Genomic DNA, 22322 nt, shown 5'->3' on the forward strand with positions numbered 1-22322 from the left:
TGAAAGGGTAAGTATATCATGTGCACGGATTCGAGATGTCTTGGAGTTCTGATTTAGAACTGAATTTTCTGACTCATAGACACAAACACCACATGTGACTCAAACTGTCTATTGAGAAAGTTCACATTGTTGTAAATGAAGTGGAAAGCAACCACAAAAGGTGTGAACATTGCCTGTTATGATGATGAATGAAACACAAGTTCACTAGCACCCATGCTTTAAAGCACAGCTCTTCCTGGACGGTCTGTGGATTAAATGGGTATTTAGGTAAAACATCCATCTAGAAGCATGGGCCAAGTTGGAAATATGTGCTATAGCAGGATAAGAGACAATCATCGCCACCTATTTAACATAAAGGCATATTTTTTCTAGTCCTCATCACTGCAGCTTTGATAAGGAAAGGGCAGAGAAAGATATGTGTTTTCAGTATGTCAGTAACTGACCTCCAGGAAAACAGTGACAATTGCCAAGCCATCCAGCTTGTTGAAAGCCTCAGCTGCATTCAAATACGTCTGCATTCCAGTGCATGAAATGAAGCTAAAAAGCAACTGTCAGGATTAATTTTGCTGCTTCTATTACGAAGAAATGCCACAATTAGTGTGAAATAGGAAAGCTAGTTTGCACTCTTAGGGTCTGACCATGAAACTGAGAACCTGCTTGTGAACTCCTGCAGATTTATCGTAGTCAGCTGAATTGCCCTGGCATTGTCCAGACTCATACACGGGCTTTACCCTGGGGTAGGAAGAACTGCACATATTCCTGAAAGTAATTTAGAGGTAAGTACTCAAAGATGTGGAAAATGTACAAGGGACATACAATTTTCTAACTTTATTGCTGACAGTCTCCTGTGCATGCCTTTATTTCCATGTCTTTAAAAATGTAGTAAATTAAATAGCATTTTGAGGAGTGTAACCACTTTGTTACAAATGGTGAAATATTTATTCACAGTAGTCCTATTTACTGAAAAGATTGATGTTATGGCCATATATGTCATGGCAGTGAATGGCTTATATTTAATATAGGTCTTTCAACAAGTATTTGACCACATTTGCTTTCATAGAGTTTTAAGGAACTTTCATTCAGCCTAGTGTTTTGCATATTGTATCTTGAGTTATTTATTTTTGTGAAATAAAAATTTCCAAAACTTACAGAACTTGGAAATTGTAAGAATTTCTTTAAATGCCATCTTACCTATGAATGTGCTTAGCAATTCCATATGAACTATGTAATTCTATGGCAATAGACTAGTCCCGGATTACTTGTATAAGGTTTCAGCAACATCACAAGAGAAAATATTAGAACTCATTAACATACAAGGAAGAGATTCTAAAATATAGAAACAGAATGTGGAAATTATCACATAATGCACATAATCTAAAAATTCTGATTTCAATCCCTTTTTTTCCTAATCCCTTGTAATTTTAAATCTGAATTTTTTCAACTTAACACCTTTACTGTTTCAACACATTTTAAACTATTGATTTAAAGCAAGTTTTTAAACACTTAATCATGTGCTGCTTAAACACAGTTTAAGCGCACTATCTCTTTACAACAGAAAGCAATTCTAAAGGAACACCCCTTTCTTATCTTGGCTGTATCAAGTGAGATAACTTCTGACACCAGAAAATTTACTATTAGGAAGACACTTCTGGCTGCATATTCCTAATGCTTAGATTAAAAATGTGTAATCCATCTCCTTAGCCTGTCATGTTGTAATGTTCATAACATCTAAAAAGCTGCCAAAGATAACATTACATGGATTGAACACAAATAGTTTGTAGCATGTTGATGACTATTAGCAGGGCACTAAAGCACTGGAAAAGAAATAAAGTCTGTTACTTTAGCTTTTGTAAATAAGATCTTGCTTCATTATCTGAAGACATTTAATGTACTAGACAGCTGTTGGGGCCTTCACTAGATAACTTTTTTCCTCTTTCCTTCATTAATTTATTCTGTGTTTCTTTCTTATTTGGTGTTCTTGAAAAGCCAGGGATAAAACCAACAAACCCAACCACATTACAGTGACCAGCATGCTTGTAGCTTTGAGGAGCTCCAGCTACAATTATAGTGGATCATCAGGTGATCAGACTCTCTAAAAAGCAGCTAGAGTAGTATTAAGCTGATTGTACTTGTACAGCTGACCTTTTAAATATTTAGCAGATGTTACTTACTTTTATACCTGTACCTTACAGCCCTCTCATTATTTACATATGAATTTAGATTATCTAAATTTAGCATAATAAACACAACAACATAACCCAATTTGTTCTTGCAAAGTCAACTTTACACATGCAGAGCTGAGATTGCTTTTGCAAAATAAAATAACTATCAAAGCTATCTATATATCCTTTTTTTCACCCCCTAGGGATGATATATGTGACTGGACTTTGAAAACTTGAGTTTGACTTTTCTTTCATTGGCTACTTCTGAGGCATATTTCCTTCCATTCACTGTGTTCTCTGAGCTCACTGGTTTGGTCCCAAAGTATATGTTCCAGTGAGAGGTCCTCCTATTAGCACTGCACATACATGAAATATGGTAAAAACTTTATCAATCAATAAAGTCTTCCTGACAGGCAAGTTATAAATTTCAAAGATTTTTATAATGTGCAAGCAGTTTTCTCCATGTTAACATCTTTCAAAATGAGATTATTTTTAAGCATCTGAAGAAAAAAACCCTGACAGTTCATACAGTTTTAAGTCATTGAAGGTTTTAATTCTAGGTACGTATATGAGTGCATTGGTTACAGTAAATCTGCACTTCTGCTTGACACAATTCCAAAATTCAGGTGAAATAGATGTGAATACACCTTCTACTCTAGAGAGAAAATAACAGCAGAAATAATGCAGAAAACCAGCAGTTTGCCGGAAACAGTAACTGGATTTTAAGAACTGCAGAACAAACAATCCTACTTCATGGAATTCACTTCCACTAAAATCTGTATTATTTATGACAGTATTTTAAAGGTTTTTTTCTTCACAGAAGTCAACAGTTATAGGTACTTGATGTTTTCTGAATTTAGATTATGAGCTGCCACAGGTGTACATGGATGTTATCGACACTGTTTATTGGTTATTATCATTAATTCTTTGATTACAAGCATATAAATGTGTACTGATTTCCACTAAATGTGTACTGATTTCCACTGTAGGGATAGACACCTGTAATTGTTCATGATGCTTAGAAATATGTACCTGGAGTTCTCACAGCATTTGCAAGGTTATACATGAGCAGAAATAAATCTCCTTTGCTAACAAGGGAATAAGACCCTCTGAGGAAAAAAAACCTAGTCCAGAGTTATTCCATATGGAGTTATACTGTAATTGTTACATAGGTATAAATCTCCGCTGTAGATGAAAAAAGAAAGCACAATTGAATAACTGTGTTTAGAAAGTCTCCTCCTGATTTTCCCTCCCCAAATCAGTGATTATTCTGGAGGTTTCCTACTGGGAAATTACCAGTCCTTTTACTATTGACATAAGTACACTTGCTAACAAGTCTTAATTTTAAATATGGTAATTTGGATCTTCTCTGACATCTAAAGGATGTTGCCAACTAGTATAGCAAAATTAGCAAGCATATCCTAATCTATATAATTACTCCTGAAAAGCATATATAAATTTTCTATATAAATTAAAGAAAAAGAGAATGACAAAAAAATGTCTCACATCCCCCTCTTCAGGTCCCCTTTTTACTAACCTGATGGGTTGTCCTCATCCTCAAACTTCATGTGGAATGAAAGCCCAACACTGATGATCTCTTGGCATGTGGAAGGTTTACAAATGATCTAGAGAAGACTCAGAAATGGATATTTTTTTTATTTCCTTGTTTTTAATATTTATAGGAGATTGATGGTCTCCATTGGCAACAGAGTACAACTTGTGCCAGTGGTCAGGTCCTAGGCAAAATAAATAATTGAAGTTTTCTACTTCCAATTTTGTACCAGTACTGAAGTGATACCACTTTCCCTTGGAACCATAATACAAATAATTGATATGTTAACAATCCAAGTAAATGATGATTTTTATAATTAAAAGAAATAAATATATTATAAATATATATGATTTTCTATTAAAGATTGCTTTTACCATTGCTGCCTTGACAACTCCTGGTCAAATTTGCGTTTTTTTTTCTCCTTGTGAGGTGCTGTCTTCTTTACAAAAAACCTGCTGTTGCAGATGAATCCTGTTCAGAAAAGATCTCTGATTTTCTTCTGATTTTGTAAATTACATCTGAGTTTTTATATGCCTGCTTAAACAGTAAAGACAGTAACATTTTCTAACCAACCTTTGTTAATTCCATATGATTTCAGAATGGCATGAGAAACCGGGACAAGGGAAAGGATTGTAATAAGGAAACTGTGTTTGGCAATCTGCTTACTTTTTGATCCAGTACATATTAAGACAGATATGAGTTGGATGCCGAATTAAAATATAAATCATTATGACTGTTCAAATGTGGTCCAAAGACCTTTACACTAAATACTCCAAAGGACAATTGTGGTATAAAAATGAAGACTATCCAGAAAGCAATGGATGCTCAGTGTCTTTGAAAATCCATATCAATGATTTAAGAAACCTGTATGTGGATTTTAGAACATTCATTTTGACAATCACTAAAAAGTAGTCAATCTCAGTAGCTTTTACTGGTGGAAAACAACAACGTCAGTGTTCAACAAAATAATATACTTATTGTTAAATACTACATTAATACAACTAGCAATGCTCTCAATAAGAAAAGACGTCCAAAACCTACTATGTCCTACCAGCGTCAGATGTTTTGGGAATGACCTCAAGCCATTTTTGTACTGCTGGGAATCTTCAAGGCAATTTTGGTGACTCATACCTGACTGTTTTCAAGCTAAGTTCTGCTAACACATATAGGATTTTGCCTGGCTTAAACTCTGTCTCATATACGGTTAAAAGCAGGATTGCATTTTTAGGACTTTATGCTTGACCAGTACTGCAGCATAGTTAAATAGTTATGGTATTATCTATATTTCTAACCATTTGAACTGAGTATATGCATTAATTATTTCTATAAAAAATACAGTTTATCATTGATTATGTAAGCCTTGCCTTGTCATCCTGCGTTGCAAAACTGGAACCTGTTGACATTTTGCTGTTTTTCTTACAGGCTATTCTCAGTAGTAGGAAATTACCAATATCTGCCTTTGCAGATGTCTGCAGCTGACGTCGGGAATTTCAGATACCATTGTGCAAGTAGTATTAGAATCTGTAAAACTCCTGCCATTGGTGCCTAGAAATATGGCAGTTTTCCAGTATGTCTCAGTCATAGGTGCATTGCAATTTTTTGTTAATTTTTTTGGTTGTTCAGAAATTATGTTTTATCAGAATAGAGAATATTCAAAGAAAAAATTATCACCACAAACCTCTGCTGAAAGACAACTTCATCTGCTCATTCACTGATCCAAGTCAGATTACTAAAATGATATCAGCTTTTCATGACGTCATGAAATTTCTGCTTGAAGTGAAGGGTGCACAATTTATGGTCCTCAGGGAACCTTGCTATGTAAGCTATGTGAGAAACAAAGACAGCAAAACAAACAGATCAGCTGGAAATTTTAGGTGTGCCGGACCTGGCCAGTTATTAACTTGCAGTTCTCCAGTCAGTAACGAGGCTTGCACCAAGTGTCAGGGGCAAGGCAAACCAGGCTGCCTGCTGCTGCCTGGGCTGCCATGGTCTGGAATGGCTGTGACAGATCGCTGACATGTTTAGCACTGGAACAGACTCAGGTTGGTGTCAGTGCCTGTTTTCAGGCTTTGGAAACAAAACCTAGCACCAGACTGAGAGCTGAGCCATACAGCAGGTAGTTCAGGACCCCCAAAAAGGCCATCTTAGTCCTGAGCATGTCTGCCCAGGACTTGCAGCCTCTCTCCTGCTGCAGGAGAAGATTTGGAGTTTGATTCCAAGTTACAAGGTTACTGGTAACATTTAAGTCTCTCATCTTCCTGCCTGTCCCCTAGGACTGCTGGGAGTCTTGGAGGGATGTATAAGCCTGGTACTTCAGGGCAAAAGTGTTCATGATCCAGGAGTTTTTTTTCTTTGAGAATTAGAACTTTTAGAATTTATTTGAGGGGAGATTTAGCAACCATCAGTAAAATTTATAAATTCTCTAAAGAACTGTTTTGAAACAGTATGTGTCTCTTGCAGAACAGAAATCTTGACTTTTAACCAGAACTGGTATCAATTGTCATCGTTCCTTTGGAACAATGTAGGAGATAAGTTCCTTCACTCCTATGAGAGCCAGAGCACCAAATCAAAAGCAGTTGTTCACACAGCAGGGTGAAAGAGACCCCTCAGTTCCTTGCCTGCCATCAGTTATCTGTAGACTGTGTTGGTTACTGTGGGTTAGTTATATAGATAATATCAAAGACTTTCTGTGTGTTGTCAAGAACTGTCAGCTGAACCACTGAAAATGAAAGTGACCAGTTAGATAGGACTAATCCAGAGAGATTTGAAAATGTGTTTATGGTTTGCGTGAAACAGATGGTGCATTACAGCATGATCTGGGGATAATATAAAGAAATTCAGTGACAAAGAATGCAGAAGAGTGAGTAACTTTGAATTTTCTAGGAAAGGAATGAAGTTTTAGGAAGAATAGCCAAAGGAAATATAAATCTTGCCTTGTTATACAGATACAATGGGAATACAATGGGGAAATGTTCCCATAGTGTCTTTTGCTCAATCAGATAATCAATGTCAATTTTATGACTATGAAAAATATTCCTTCTGTGCAAGGTGAGCATGGCAGAGATTTGGTAAAATGATCTCCTGGAAGAGGAGCCAAGATTTTGGAATTGTGACCTTTTTACTGTTTATCAGCCTGACTATAAAGTAATTCTAGACCTTTGGTTTAATGCATCAGAGTGTGCGTGACTGACACAACAACTGCTTTGCTTCTTGAAACCCAACACAACTGACTTATGATTCCTCCCATTACTGCCACTTCTAGCTCCCTAAGTGCACTTCAGCTTTTAACTATGATCCTATCACTGTTACTAAAATATTTAATAACTAGTATTTCTTAATCAAAGTCTAAGCTGCTAGTTCTTACAACGTTAAATAAAAATCTGACAAAACCTTTTTTTTTTCCTTCTGCATGAGTGCAAAGAATAAGGTTAAAGTTATGAAGGAACTCTTGAGCTCATAAAGAGTTCATGAACCAGGATTCAAAAGAAAAGAATCCAGTGTTTTTTTGAATAGACTCACTTTTTTCAATTCTTGAAGTTATGATGTGCCTGTACATCAAAAGTCATCAGCCTTTCTCCAGATGACTAAGAAATTAGGTTTGACTTTGAACAAAGTCAGCTTAGGAAGGGTGGCTGATATGTTACTGCTCATTGCAGAGCTCTTTCCATTTGGGTGACTTCTTTCAGATCCTTTTCCTAGCTGACAAAACCCATTTCAAAGCTTTTTTTAATAACAACTTCATGGTAGGAGAAAATACCTGACCTCAAAGAGCACTGAAATATTTTTCCAAAATAAAAGCTTTTTACAAATTGCAATAGGGATTGAAGTAAGTTATCTATAAAAGTAAGTTAAAATAATATGATTTAAAGCAGTTTATAATTTTTTTTTTGGCTCCAGTACGTTCCTCCATTGGACTTGTAGTCCAGTTGTTGTCATGTTTTCCCAGTGCATTAGAATTATTGGACTAAATTGCTGAGACAGCAACCACAAAAATGTCTGAGCATCACAGGGCATAGGAAGGCTGAGGATCGTGGATGGTAATACACTTCTTAAAACACAACCCTGTATTCCATCAACCACTGATTATTGTCTACACATTTTAGACTATCCACACTGCAGGGAAATTTGTTAGCACCTTTCCAGGAAAATGGGATTAATGAAATGTGATATCCTTGGCAAAACCTTTACAGTATAAATAGAAGTGGAGCCATGGCTTTCCAGATGAATGTATACTAAGTTTTAATGTCTGCAGTTCTGAACTTGCAAAACACTACAGATATGTCTGTAGTGGATACAGCAGGATACCCATTGACCTTATTTGAGAGTATGAAATTAAAAATAAACACAGTACAGGAATGAATATAAAATAATCTTAAGGACACTAGTCAGAAAAAAACCCATAAAACTCTTCTGAAACATATTAGATTACAAAAATATTCATCTGAAATTTTTCATTTTGTAAGTACCAAATCTACAAATTTGGATAGTGAATTGATTTATGGAAAAAAAATGCTACAAATATTTTTACTAAATATTTACTAGCTCTCATAGTGATCCTTTTTAGTTAATGTTTACAGAGAATCAAGGTACTGCTATTTGTAATGCTCTGGTCAAAATTAAATAAGCTGTATTAGATAATCTTTCTATATAGCTATTGTAAGTAAACTAGTAGGAGAAAAGTTGCAAAACTACGAAAGTCCTGGAGTGGCCTAGGAGGGCTCTTCCAAGCCATCAGGCATTGTTTGAACTGAGGAAGCTCTGACCATCCTCGTGCAAAGTATTGCACAGGGTGCAAGAGCTAAGGATCACCTCAGAAATAAAATAAGACGTAGTAAATATTGGCCTACGGTATAAAGGTGTGAGATAATAGGACCCCGGTGGCCGTGAAAGAGCTACTATCTCATATTAACTTGCACCTGCTTACTACAAAGGGCTTTGCTAATGGCAGAGGTACAGCTCAGTTTGTGCATGGCTGGTTATTGTGGACAGGATCAAACCTGGAGACTCTTTGAGAGGGAAAAAGTGTCATCTTAACTGAGGAGTTTTATCTGCTATGGGCTACAGTTTTAGGCTTTTACTACTAATGAGCATTTATTTTAAGTGATGATAGTATGTCAACGTACATTAAAAAATACAGAACTCCCTGTCCCAGTTACAAGAACAGCCAAAGTCTGAAGCAAAGATAAAACTTGTGTCCAAATATTGAAGTATTCATAATCTTTTCTTGTAACCATGTAGTAGGAATACGTAATCCATATTTTCTAGTCCAAATACCAAGAGAACTTTATAATTGTCATTATGCATCTCATATTCAGGGAATATATTGAATCGTAACTAATACATTTAGATACCAGAAGAGATTTTTAGGTGGACATGGCATAGTAATAAATACAAATTTTATTATGTACAGTTATATTGACACAACATTAAACAAATTGTATCAGAAATGACGGAGTAGTTGTGTTTGCCTTTTCCTTTTAATTCTGTACCCTAATATGGAAAAAGCATATATAGTGACAATAGACATATAGATTTATAGAAATAACACAGGAAAGAGAAAGACAGACTGCTATGTTGATACATTTAACTTACCCTACATTAGGGATTTTCAGCACACAGGTTTGCTCTTCTTGCTTGCCTTTCATGTTTAAAAGAATCCACAAACCTCAGAGTTTAGGGCCAGAAGTTGAAAATCACATTTGTGTGTCATGAGTCTGCTGAAAATTGTTACCTGCATGATACATTTTCTGGATCCATACCCTTCAGTTGGAGCTGCTGATCAGTTTGAATGTAGCTTTGCCAAGTATATATCTATATATCACTGTTATTGCTTGAGAATCAATTTGAACTGTATGTATGGAGCTGTATGCATGTATGGAGCAGATACATGCAGTCCAAGGCAACCAAATGTATTCAATTTTTGGATTTCCAAAAATTTTAGTTCTTTTTACAAGGGTGTGTGGTGATAGTATGAGGGGGAATGGCCTTGAACCAAAAAAGGGTAGATTTAGATTAGATATTAGGAAGAAATTCTTTAATGAGAGGCTGGTGGTGAAGCACTGGAACAGGTTGCCCAGAGAGGCTGTGGATGCCCCATCCTGGAAGTGCTCAAGGCCAGGCTGGATGGGGCCCTGAACAACCTGGTCTAGTGAAAGATGTTCATGCCCATGGCAGGGGGGTTGGAACTGGATGATCTTTAAAGTCCTTTCCAACCCAAATCATTCCTGCAACAATTAGCTCAGTTGGTTAGAGCATGGTGCTAATACCACCAGGCTTGTGGGTTCAATCCCCATCTGGGCCATTCACTAAAGAGCTGGAGGATCCTTGTGGGTCCCTTCCAACTCAGAGTATTCTGTGATTCCATGATTCTATGATTCTATGATCACTTCAGTGATCTGAGATAACACCTGTATTCTGGAAGTTGCATTAGGCATAACTAAATCTCATGATTTTGTACAGAACTGACTGTTAAATAAATAGGACAAGAGAAACGCCTTCTTCCAGAGGTGTCACTGACTGTTGAAACAATCAAAACATTGCTCCTGATAGAAAACATTTTATTCGGAATGAGGCATAGTCACACAGTCACACTCCAAGCCTGCTCGGAGTCTTTCAGCAGAGAGTTGTGCCCTCTGCTGCTGGCTTGAGCGTAGTGAAGGAATAGCAGTAAGAAACAGCCTGAATAATTTTGACCTGAAATATGGGACAGTTCAAAGACATCTGCTAACATAACTGTTTTATAGGGTGAGGTAATCCAAAAACAATTTGTGATATTAGTGTTTTAGTCAAAATGCTACAGAAAATTCGTGTTTGTTTGTAAGTTGCATTGGGTGGTTTCTAGTCCCCTGAAAGACTCAGCAGTGAAAAACAGGAGCAACAGAACTTTCAAGAAGGACTTTTTTTTCCTTTCTCAGTGATGAAGCATTAAAATTCATTATTTCTTCTGAAACAGTTGGTTTAAAAGTTCTAACTTCTCTATCAAAACAGCAGAACAAAACAAAATGGTATATGGTTACTGAAAAGGTGATTTTTTTTTTATTATTGAACCTTTTTTTAATCAAATACTGCATACAACTTGATTCAAAGCTTATTTGGCTATATTACTGGATGGTTATTCTGCCTCTAATTTTCCATTTTAATTTTACTGTCCACATTGGTGATAGTCACAGAGAATAATTCCCGTGAGCCAGGGAGGGATAGAGTGCTTCTCTCACACTTTCTCAAAAAGAGTTCTTAATAACAAAGTGACAGGGGAAAAAAAAAAAAAAGTCATAATTTCAGTGTTGGCTGTTTTGCAGCTATTCTAAACAATTTTTCTCTTTGAACTACTGAAGTCCTGAAAATACATCTACACAAGTAACACATTAAAGTTTTGTTACAAATGTAAAATGCAGATACCTACCTATGGAAATAAGCATATTTATGCACCATTCTTAAGATTTTATTACACTAGCAGCATTCTCTCCTTTTATGTTCCACATTAAATTCCACACACATAGTGCAAGGTGTAGAAGTAGGGGAGCAAAATCCCTCCCACGGTAAGAGATCAGGTTTGTGACCACTTGAGGAACCTGAACATATACAAGCCAATTAGATGATGATATACATCCTGAAGTCAATTGGATTATGATATACATCCCGAAGGCCCAGGGGAATTGGCTGACTTAGTTGCCAAACCACACTCCATGGTTTTTGAAAAATAATGGCAGTCAGGCGAAGTCTCAGGTGACTGGAAAAAGGGAAACATTGCACCCATTTTTATAAAGGGTATAAAGGAGGACCCTGGCAACCACCAACTTGTCAGCCTCACCACCTGGGAAGATCATGAAACAGAGTTAAAGACAGGGAGAATGAGTTAGAGATGTAGGCATTGCCTAGGGAAATTTGAACATGTGCAATAATTTTTATAATTCATTACATTTGAATTAAGCCATACGTAGATAATGGCTGTTCTCTGAATTTTTATCTGTGGTGAAATCAATCATGTGAATAAAGTAAAACAGTCAACAGTCCAGAATTTATCACTTTGTTCAAATAAACTAACAGAATTGAGAGTTCAGATATGTGTATTTATAGGAAAAAACAGAGTATCCAGTAAGTAACTGTGAGGGATGTTGCAAGCCGGGGATGATCTCAGCTATTACAAACAGGAGACTAGTTCTAAATGAAGAGGACTATAAAAGCTATAATTAGCTAATGCTTCCTGAAAGCCTAACCTAAACTGTTGGGTTTTTTCCATTCTGAAGTGTAGTACCATAGGGAGATCACATACCATGTAGTAAATTCAGACAGAAAAACAAATCTTATAAACACAGTATTATCTGCCATTATTTCAGGGCAATATTTTAAACTTTCTGAATCAGATACTTTTGCTTTAATGATGCTGTGATTGCTGAAGGACTGTTTACTTATTATAGTGGAAATAAAACAAACACATCACAATTAAATGTCACCAAGTTATGTTACTTTTATTTACATGCTCACAGGTGATGCTTCTTTAATCTCTAATGTGTGCTGTAAATTCTGAAGAAAGCAGATGGGTTGGTGAAGAAAACAGAATCCTTTGTTATGCAAAATCAAGCTTACTTCTCTTGGGAGTGGTTTCATTGCTGTTTTATTTATTGTTTACAAGTATTCATGGTGTTAACATAAAAACCTGATGAAGGATGGCTGTGTCTGTTCTGCATGAATCTTATTGTCTGTCCCCAGAGAGTTTTCAAAGTGTGCAACTATCCAACGGTTCAAACACTGACTGAGAATAAGTGAAGGGGCACAGGAGACCCTTCTCACAGAGGACCAGTAAATGTAGCCTGGCCTTTGTTGTTGACACGTGGGTAACAGACAGAACCATCAGAGAAGATGGAGGACTACTAGCAATGCAAAGGTTTTTCAGGAGTGTGGTTAATGCTGTCTTACAAAAGACAGGTGGTTTGTACCATCTGCTAGAGATGCAGGAGAACACAAAATGCCTTGCTGAGACACACGTTGGCTAAATAGGGAAGTTCAGGCTTGATTCTCCCAAGTCCACCCCAGCACACCTGAAGAACATCTGGTAAGTTAATTCAGTAACAAGATCAAGTTCCATTAATTTTTGAAATAAATGCATAATTTCTTCAAATGCAAAATTTTATATGAGTTTAAAAATAGACAGCTCTATTTAGCATAAAACTCCAATATCTAGAGTAACAAGAAAATGTTACTCACTCAAACTCTGTCTACAAAGTGTACAAGCATGAGCACCCCAACTGAAATCAAGGGGACTGGTTATAAACTCTAAATTCTTCACGTGCTTAAATTCTCTGCTAGGTTGGGCTTGTGTGCTAGATGGATTAGCTGTCCAGCAGCAGTGCTTTTTTCTAGTTTGGGAAGCAGAGGAACATCTTGCAACCATTTTGTCCTACATGGCACAAATCTGTCACTGTAACAGTGTATCAGTGGTCCACTGAACTCCTTTTTTCTTCCTCATTGTATTAAATATATGAAAACTTTAGTTATGCCATAGAAGCACATGACTGACTGAATATCTGACTGTCTAGAAACAGCAAATCTTAGTTTTTCTGGGTGAATGCTAACAGTTATGATATGTTTGGATACTAGATGATAAATATATCATATATCTGTGATCCGTAAGGAGTTTTTCTCCACAGGGAAGATGTCTTGCCTTCATTGAGGCACTGGAGCTATAGTGGTGACTGCTGAAGGAGAAACATCAGTTTCTAATGCATCTTCTTTCTGAAAACCAGCAAAACTCTCATAATACCAAATGACTCATGATCAGCATCTCTCCTGCAATTGGGTTCTGCATATAAGCATGACTGACTACTAAAACATAAACCTTTTGAGGAAAAACACCTTGCTACAAATATAAACCTTTTATGGAAAAGCACATCCATAATGTCTGTTTTCCAGTATTTCAGGATGCTTAGCAACCAGTGTTATTAGTCTGTAGACTACCACTCAGAAAAGGAAAGTCAAATAATAATGCCAAAAGCAAAAGACTGCTGTCAAAGTGGATAAATTCATCAGAGTTAATGAAGGTGTTGTCCTGCACATGATGAAACAAAGAGACTTAACATAACCTTTTAAAAAAACATTTGGGATTAGAGCATTGCTACTCCATATGAGATAGCTTACGGTCTCAGAAATTGTGTTTGGTAAGGATTACTTGACTTCATGGACTATACATCCAGTTATTGAAATGAAATTTTTTTATTTGCTTGTGGTTTGGGTAGATTATCTGTTATTTTACCATACAGAATAATTGTTGGACTTTTTTTACAAGATTACAATTTATTATTTTATTATATTCAAAGATATTGTCAAACACAGACCTTTAATAAACTCAGAGAAGTAGAAATGCAATGCATTCAGCATCTCTGAATTTATAGCTAAACAAATGCTACTGGTCCTTGAATACACAGATGAAAATTGTTGGCCTGTTGCCCAATTGTGTGTGTAAGACCTATAATTGAAACACTAGGTTCACTGCCTCTCTCAAAAAGGATATAGTGATGCAAGGTTAGAAAAATATTTTCCATGTCTAATGCCTTAAAATACTTTGCTATAATTTTTATAGAGAACCTTTGCAAAAAGCACGTGGTTAAATCTGGAGCGCCCACCAGAAGCACATGGAAGAAGACTAAATAGCTGAATAGTGAAACTAGCTTTACAAACACTGATGTTTAGAGACACAAACTCAGAAACACTAACATGAATTTCAGGTTGCTGTGGATGCTCAATATGCTGTTCATTCCACCCAGTATGCTGCTTGCAGACTATAACTTTGCAAGAAAATAATGAATGAGATCAGATTTACCCCTTTGGTAAAGGTGTTCCTGTAATTAGCATTTGTGTGTCTGTTTTGAAAAACAACAGAGTTTGCAGCAAGCATACTATTCATCTTTAACAAAATCTTGTGAGGTAGAGAGCAGGGTGCTACTCTCTGCACAACTACAACAATGTGATCTCTGGCCAGGGAGTGACACCCACAGCTCCTCTGAGGACATCAGTGTTAAAGATAGGACTAGGTTTAATGACTTCTCATTTTTTGTCATATCCCTTTCATTACAGCTGGGCTGTCCTGGCAGAATTTGTTTTGTGACTAGGTGAGAAATCTTGTCTGTGTCAATGTGGAATGTCCGAGAAATTGGTACATATTGATTGATTATATAAGCTGCCAGTATGGATTTGCTTGAGACTTCTCATAGGCATTTACTGATCTATGATTCTTCATTATCATATATTTAATCCTCATTTCTCCATTTCAACCCAGCATATCTCTTAAAACTAATCCATAAGATCTTCTAAGGAATTAGGTCAGTTATATTTTGTATCCAAGTTGTGCAGTAGTGAACGGGTTCATTATTCATGTCCTCCGAGAGTGCATCCGTGTGAATCCTGATCACAAAGGTTTCATTGATCTTAACTCTGAACAAACCAAAAGCATTTCACAAGTCTAGAATGACTGGTTGACTATGCAGAGAGTTTCTTGACATTACTAGAATTGAGGGAAATGCATCAACTTCGCACCAACCAAATGTGAAGAATCAAAGGGAATTTTTTGTATTCTCAACCACTTTCCACAGTCAAAAATGTGTTGTCCTCCAATTACAGTGACTGGATATGTGCCTGTGACGAGCTGGGGAGGACACACAATCACTGCTATTGGGAGGACCAGAGTCTGTAGTTCCAGATGGTGCATGTGGCTTCCAGCATGCTCAGGGTTAGGGATCCCAAGGTAGGATAAAAAAAGTGCTGCATTGTTCACTATTACAGATGTCTTTATGTGTTGATTATAAGCCGTGACCATTAATGTAGTAGCAGAAATAGCAAATACCAGAGGGCACCTCTCAGTGTCACTCCTTGGTATGATGCTGCTATTGCTTCCATAAAAGCCTGAAGTGCAGCACCATGCAGCAGTAGGCACTGTATTCATTGCAAGCATGAAGCATAACTTCCTTATTTACCTCTAGCTTGTCATATTAAGACCCTTACTAATCTTTGCAGACAAGTTAGGAAGATCTGGAGTGTTTGTATCAGAAAATATTCTGTCCTTGTCTAGGAAGAACAATTCCACAGTGACGTAAAGGGTTTACTAATAAAAAAACCCTCAATTAAAATATCTAAAAGTTACCTATTATATTGATACCCTTTACTGCTTTTATAGAAAGCTCTGAAGCATCCTTAAGGTCAAGAGTAAAGAGCTTAGTTCCGAAAGGGTCTGAGTATTTTGGCTCCATACTTCAAACATATTTCTGTACCTTAGCACTACTCTGGGTATGTAAGTTCACTGAAATGATTATGAGACTTGAATGACAGATTTTGATTGGATCACATAAAATATGTCTAGCATCTATCATTAAACCAACCATGAATCTTGGCATGCGTTTAGGAGGGGAAAAAAATGAGTAGGGTTGTGGGGTTTTTTTCAAAATACATAATGTAAACATGCATTGAGCAACCAACATATTTGTAGAGAATGGAGAGTAATAACACAGAGAAAGTCAAAGAAATTTGAAAAAAGAGACTGAGGAACAGAAAGACACAGGAAGGTAGGAATGGGGAGAGACAAACTAGCGAAATCTTTTGTGCTGGACAAACCACTGTGCTGAATCATCCTGAACTGTCAGAGCAACAGCATTTCTGTTAGTTGTACTGGCAACTTTATAGTGCAGATGAGGTTTAGAATCCATAGCCCAAGCCTGTATGTGGTCATGCTAGAGAAAGCTGAACATAGCATAGGAGCCCATTGAGATGTATCAGTATAAATTCAGCAAAATGAGATTTAGAATGCACAGGATAGAATCTGAGGATTTTGTTCATAAGACTGCAATTTATTACTGACTGTAAAGTGAAGTGCTGCTCTATTACTGTATCATCAGATAGATTTTTAAAGATTGCATCTTAGAATCACTGCATATCTTTTTTTAGTCTACTTCTGTGGGATTTAAAAATGCTTTTGATAGTAAATTTCTTAAACTCTTTTGAGAAGATCATTTACATTTCCATCCTATATAATTTCTAAGTTAGTGAAGGCTTTTTGTTATGGTTTTGTCCCCCCTTTCTTCTAGTAAGACCTGCTCTTCAATATGTGCATGGAATTCCTTATACTGACTCCCTTTTTATTATATAGTACTTACACTTCAATGCACATATAAATGTCTATATTTCCACATGTCCAGTTACCTTTTTGTTATCTACAGATGATTCTTTCAAAGATGCTTTCTGGTCTCCGGGTGAAATCTTGACTCCATCAAAGAGAAGCGCAAATGTTGATAGAAATGGGATGCTATGTTCTGACCTTTCGAAGTGCACAAATGATACAGATTCATAAGCAGTGACTCTCTTGGGAAAAACAGATACCAAGGGATTTCTGGAAGATGTTTATGAGACAAAAACTGTTCTGCCTGCAGAGAGCATATTTCAAGGGCTGGAAACACATCCAATGATTTTGTGATAACATTCTCTTTCAGGGGGATGTATCTCACTGGAAAATATGCATGAAGTATTTCCAATTTGCTGCATCATTAATTATGTGGCATATTTCATTGAGATGCTGTTTGTAAAACCCTTAGGAACTTCTCCAGCCATGTTAGCATTTCCATAGTCTGGTTAGGACTGTTCCCAGGTAGATGCTACTGCCAGAGTATCACGCAAGATGAAGGTCATACATAAAACTCTGCCTTGATATAGAAGAGTTGCCAATCTGCTAGAATTTCCAAATGGGCACGTACAGATCTTATAAAAGCAAACAGTACAGGTCAAATTCTCATACTTGGATTATTTCAAGTCAGACTGTGCCAGTGTACATAAAAGTAGACAGCCCAGCTCAGATTTGGATTTCAGTGTGAGTGCCGTACAAGCAAATCCCTATGGTAAAAAAGAGGAGAGTCATCTTCCTGCAGAGTTTATCAGTTTATTTTTTCAGCTCTGGAAGACATATCTGAAATAGGCAGGCTTGTTTTTTCATTTTTTTGTTTTTTGTTTGGTTGTTCTTTTTGGTTTTGGGTTGGTTTGTTTGTTTTTTGTATCAGATCTGAATTTTTTTAAAATTCTTTTTTCTGCTACTGCTATTCCTTCAAGTCTATGCTCATTTTAATATATTGCCAGAAGGAAAATTGTTCATCTCAGTTTATTTTGCTAAATCTAAAACCTGGCTTATTATTTCCATGTTTGCTGTATCTCATTGACTGAATATTAAGTTCTGGAAACAGTAATGTATGTTCTGAGCCACAACAGGAGAATGATGGGATTTTGCAAGCAGGGTCCTAGAGTCCAAACTGCAGACTGCTGAGTTACATGCCTTCTGAAATGGAAAGATGCATTAAAAGTCTGCCTAATGTTCATCTAGATGTGCTACACAAATAAAGTGAATGTAGCTAAAAAACTCACTGTGTATAAAACAAAAAAATTGACCCAATATGCTTCTCATTTTCCTTTGGCACATCTCCCAACATGATCTGGCTGTCAGTGGGGGTTTCCATTCATTCCTACAATGTTTTCCATAGCATGGCATCTCGGCAAAGTGGAAGGCATATGACAATTTGGCTTTTTGGCTATGGCATGCCACCATGGCATTCCTCAATCAAAAGCACTGAGTGACATGCCTTTCTTGCACTGCCTGGCATGCAACGTGCAATATGTCAAAAAACACTGCTACCCCTTCCATATTGTGTATTATCAGATTCCTTTCTGTTGTATTGTGTTCTTCCACAAACTATTAAATATAGTGGAAGACATTTTATATTTAGATTGGCCACAGGCACTGAGTAAATGCTTTTGCTCATTTAACAATGTGCCCAATGTGGGCACATTCCACACTCCAGTAAAGCCCTTTGCATGCAATCACCCATGGGAAATATCCCTGATCATGGTGGAACCTGGAAAACTTAGCATCAAGCAGGGGGATTCTTGAATTACATCCTGCTGGCATATTTACCTCTATGTGTCCCCTTATAGTCAGCCATTCCTAGCTATCATGCTGGCTCCTGGACACAGCTGCTGAGATGAAGCAGCATTTTGATTGTTCTAGTTATGTCAAGATATTGGCCAAGCTAGTCATAGCTGGCAGATCTCAAAGCCACTGCAAGTCACTTTTCCATGCATCATTCTTGTGTGTGTTTTGTGTGCTCTGGGTAAAGCCATGGATCTGAGCCATTTTCCAGAGTCTGCTTAGTCCTGCTTTCCATTCTCAAGAAAGAAAGTCTCTATGACTTAAAGTAAGGTATTTTCTTAAGAGAGATCAGAATGATTATGCCTTTTGTTTTTTTAGCAGAACTAAATTCTGCATCTGAACTGTAAGTCCAAGAGAAGACAGTATTCCAGAGCTACTGCATGTTATTTACTACTGGTCCTCCTGTTTTGATCTTTCATTAAAGTGACAAATGTACAAAACCCTCTTTTGGATGAAGAGAATCTTATAGGTCAGGTATCCAACAGGACCACCATGTTTTATTTATTCTGATAAGCTTTTGAAGTAAACTGTTGTCACCAGGTGCCCAGCTGTGATCCTGTGACTGGGTACCAGTTTCAGACAAGAGCCAGTCTGCAACTGCTGTGTAGGCTAAAACCTCTCACTTTTGGTCTTATTTCATCCCACTGCATTTCTCTTCAGCTACATGGGTGGTTTAAATACCGTAACAGAGAAGCAGTTTAGCACAGAGCTTGATGGTCTATATCTGCTGAGATTGGAGTATTCTGCTTTTTGATATTATATTTTTACAGGTACAGCAGGGGTAGAAAGCTATGTGGCAGGTATCTTTCAAAGTGGAAGGTCAACTGCTTTCTTTAACGACATCACTTGCTTTTTACTGAAGTCCTTTCATTATAATTCCTGTATTATTTGATAATTCTAAAAGTCTGAGAGAAGCCAAGTTTAGTATTTATTCAGCCTGCACTTCACCTAGCAATCTCCAGTTGTTGCTCAGATCACTTCTGAACAACACTTCCTTCTAGCTTTAAATTCAAAATCAGAACACTATGAATGGATGAACAGCTTTCCTTTTGCAACTAATACTTTTCAGCTCCAACCATTAATGATGCTCCTGAAATCTGCCATTTGCTTTGGTCAGTTTAATGCCTGGATTTTCCTTTTACCTTTCTTTCCCTGATTTCTCAAACCTTATCTTCCTGGTGAAACAGATGTCAACTTGCTGTGTCTTACAGTGCTACTGAGTATTACTGAATACAGATACAATCTTGAGCAAGTGTGAACTGATCAAAGCATAGAGTAAGGAAGGTTGAAGTGTATTCCCTGCTGTTTTGCAGTCTTCTCATGTACTCAGAGGTAAGAAAATTCAGCCAGGATTTTTTAAATTGTAGGACAACTTTTATGAAAGCCATCCTTAAAAATATTGTACCTCATTTCTCCACCTGAACAGTGGATATAAACATAATTTCTTTTCAGAAGATATTGTGAAGATGCTTTCACTAGTGGCATACTGCGGTACTGTGGGTAAAAGTACTGCAGCTGGGCTCTCAGAAATCTTGAAATTTTTTATGAATGGTATAGCTTAATCTTGTTATGCTCTTGTCTTTGCTATTTCAGATGGCTGTTGGCTTTTAAAACTTGTCTAAGGTTTACAAAATAGGAACAAATCACTGTAATGAAGTTGTGGGTGCACTAGGTAACACTGCTCTTTTTCAGCATTTAAAGCTGTGACCTTTTCTTAGTTATAACAGCACTTCCATGACAGAAGTATTTACTTCCTAGAGAAAGCAATTTTATACAAGTTAGATGATAATTAGTTTCTGAACCAATATCAGAAGAAAAGGATAAATGTGAAAGTAAGTCCTAAGGGATGCAAAAAAAATGTTATTCTGATTATCTCTTATTGCAGACAAAGCTACTATACCTTTGATGAGGAAAGCAACAGGAAAAGAACACATTCAGTGAGACACTGTGACATGACTCAGTACCTAGGGTTGACTGTCAATCTGAGCATTTCTCGCTTACATGTAAGTCACTGCCTGGAAGCCGTAATATGCACAAGCTGACAGAGTGCTGTTCCTCTGGGTGCAACAGGACCAGCTCCCTGGAAAGTTAAAATATGAAGACTTTTGCTGTTGGATGGGCCTCCCTATTTATATAATAGAGAAGATGGTATAAATTGTCACACAGAGCAATGAATTTAAATACTAGGGGAAGAATTGACTTGCATCTTTTTCTGTGTAACACAAATTATGTCCCTTACCTAAATGGCTCCAATAAACATTCCTTGTATATATGAAGCTGATTAAAGTCTCTCTCAGACTTCCATGAACAAGGCCACTAAAGCTGTCTGTTTATACAGACAGAAAATGAGCTGTTCCAATTAGAATTTCATGAGCTCACAAATGTTTCTCTCTAGACAGATGAGATAGAAACCAATTCAAAAGGATTAATATCTAAGCATTCTGAATTAAAATTGCAACAGGTGTCAACTTTACATGCCTCCCCTTGCAACAAATATGACATTATCCAATTGATTGATGACAGAGTAAAAATGTGTATTTTCTTTTGTCTCAGAGTTCTCTTTTGAAAATGAAAGATGTAATTTTTCATAACATTGTACCTAAATCATCTCCTAGTATTTTCTTAAGAGAATTCTGCCAAAAGAAGATATGAGAAACTACTTGTTTTGAAGGCTACTTTGTTAATGAACACATCTTTGTATCCTTAAAGATGACAAGAGGATGCTTCTAAAATACTGTGTAAGTTGCTGATGTTTAGTGAGTTTCAGTTTGACATATCTTCTCTATGTAAACATACGAAACACCTTGCTACATAAATTTTCTCAGATATAGATTCCTAAGTGACAGATCTCGTCCTACCTTTCTCTCAAAGGGATCAGGATTCCTACTTACAATTAAATTCAGAGTGAGAAGAATTTACTAAACAAGTTCAATGAAATAATTTTAGTTATTCTAAACAAAGTCCATCTTTATTAGCCTAGCTACATACATAAACAAGAAGGGGAACCTTCACCTTTACCTTCCAGGTGGTTTTGGGACATGAAATAAGACAAAACTAATCTTAGGTTCTGCATATTGCAACTTCTCGGTCTTTTTTCTGTACTTCACTTATACAAAGGGTTTATAGCCTCTCAAAACTGCATGTTTATTTCCATGCTGCATTCCAGTGCTGATGGGCACAAGGATTTAAACAAGTTCACTGCAACTATGTTGGAAATCTCCGTGGTTTGTGATGCTTCTTGGCTGACTCCCAAATATTTATCTTGGAATGGTATTTAACTAGAGTTGCATAGTTTGAGGTAGTATTTAGCTCAAGGTAGATACAGTGGCAGCAGTGTTAACGTGGACTGACAAAGCCAAGGCAGACCACGGCAAAGCTGGCATTTGAGAAAAAAGCTCTGAGCGTTCAATGTAGACGTGCAGACAAAGCCAACTAACACAACCATACTGATTGCTAACTCCCCACCATCTGAAAAACAAATGCTTTCCTGATCGAAATACCCACTGCTAAGTTGCCTAACATGAGAAATGGACTCTGTGTAAAGCTCCCTGCATGAAGGAGAACTGACTGGACAACACAAAAAACCCGGATTTGAGCCAATGGTCAGGAATGTCCTCCTTGAGGGCTGGCAGTCCACCTTTGTACAAAAGCATGG

General features: G+C 36.9%; 1 long non-coding RNA gene across 2 annotated transcripts; it reads left to right on the forward strand.

Moving 5' to 3' along the window:
- The first annotated feature begins 593 nt into the window (after nucleotides 1-593).
- On the forward strand, nucleotides 594-20637 carry LOC127462844 (uncharacterized). 2 transcript variants are annotated; one of them, XR_007900571.1, is made up of 4 exons: nucleotides 594-776; nucleotides 15328-15451; nucleotides 19879-19999; nucleotides 20553-20637. It is a non-coding gene; the product is annotated as an uncharacterized LOC127462844 (long non-coding RNA). The 2 variants fall into 2 exon arrangements; XR_007900570.1 differs by lacking the exons at nucleotides 19879-19999; nucleotides 20553-20637 and adding an exon at nucleotides 16917-17716.
- Nucleotides 20638-22322: the final 1685 nt, after the last annotated feature.

Source organism: Manacus candei, unplaced genomic scaffold, assembly GCF_025592945.1.
Source record: "Manacus candei isolate 608988 ecotype Guabito, Panama unplaced genomic scaffold, ASM2559294v1 h1tg000008l, whole genome shotgun sequence".
Lineage (NCBI taxonomy): Eukaryota > Metazoa > Chordata > Aves > Passeriformes > Pipridae > Manacus > Manacus candei.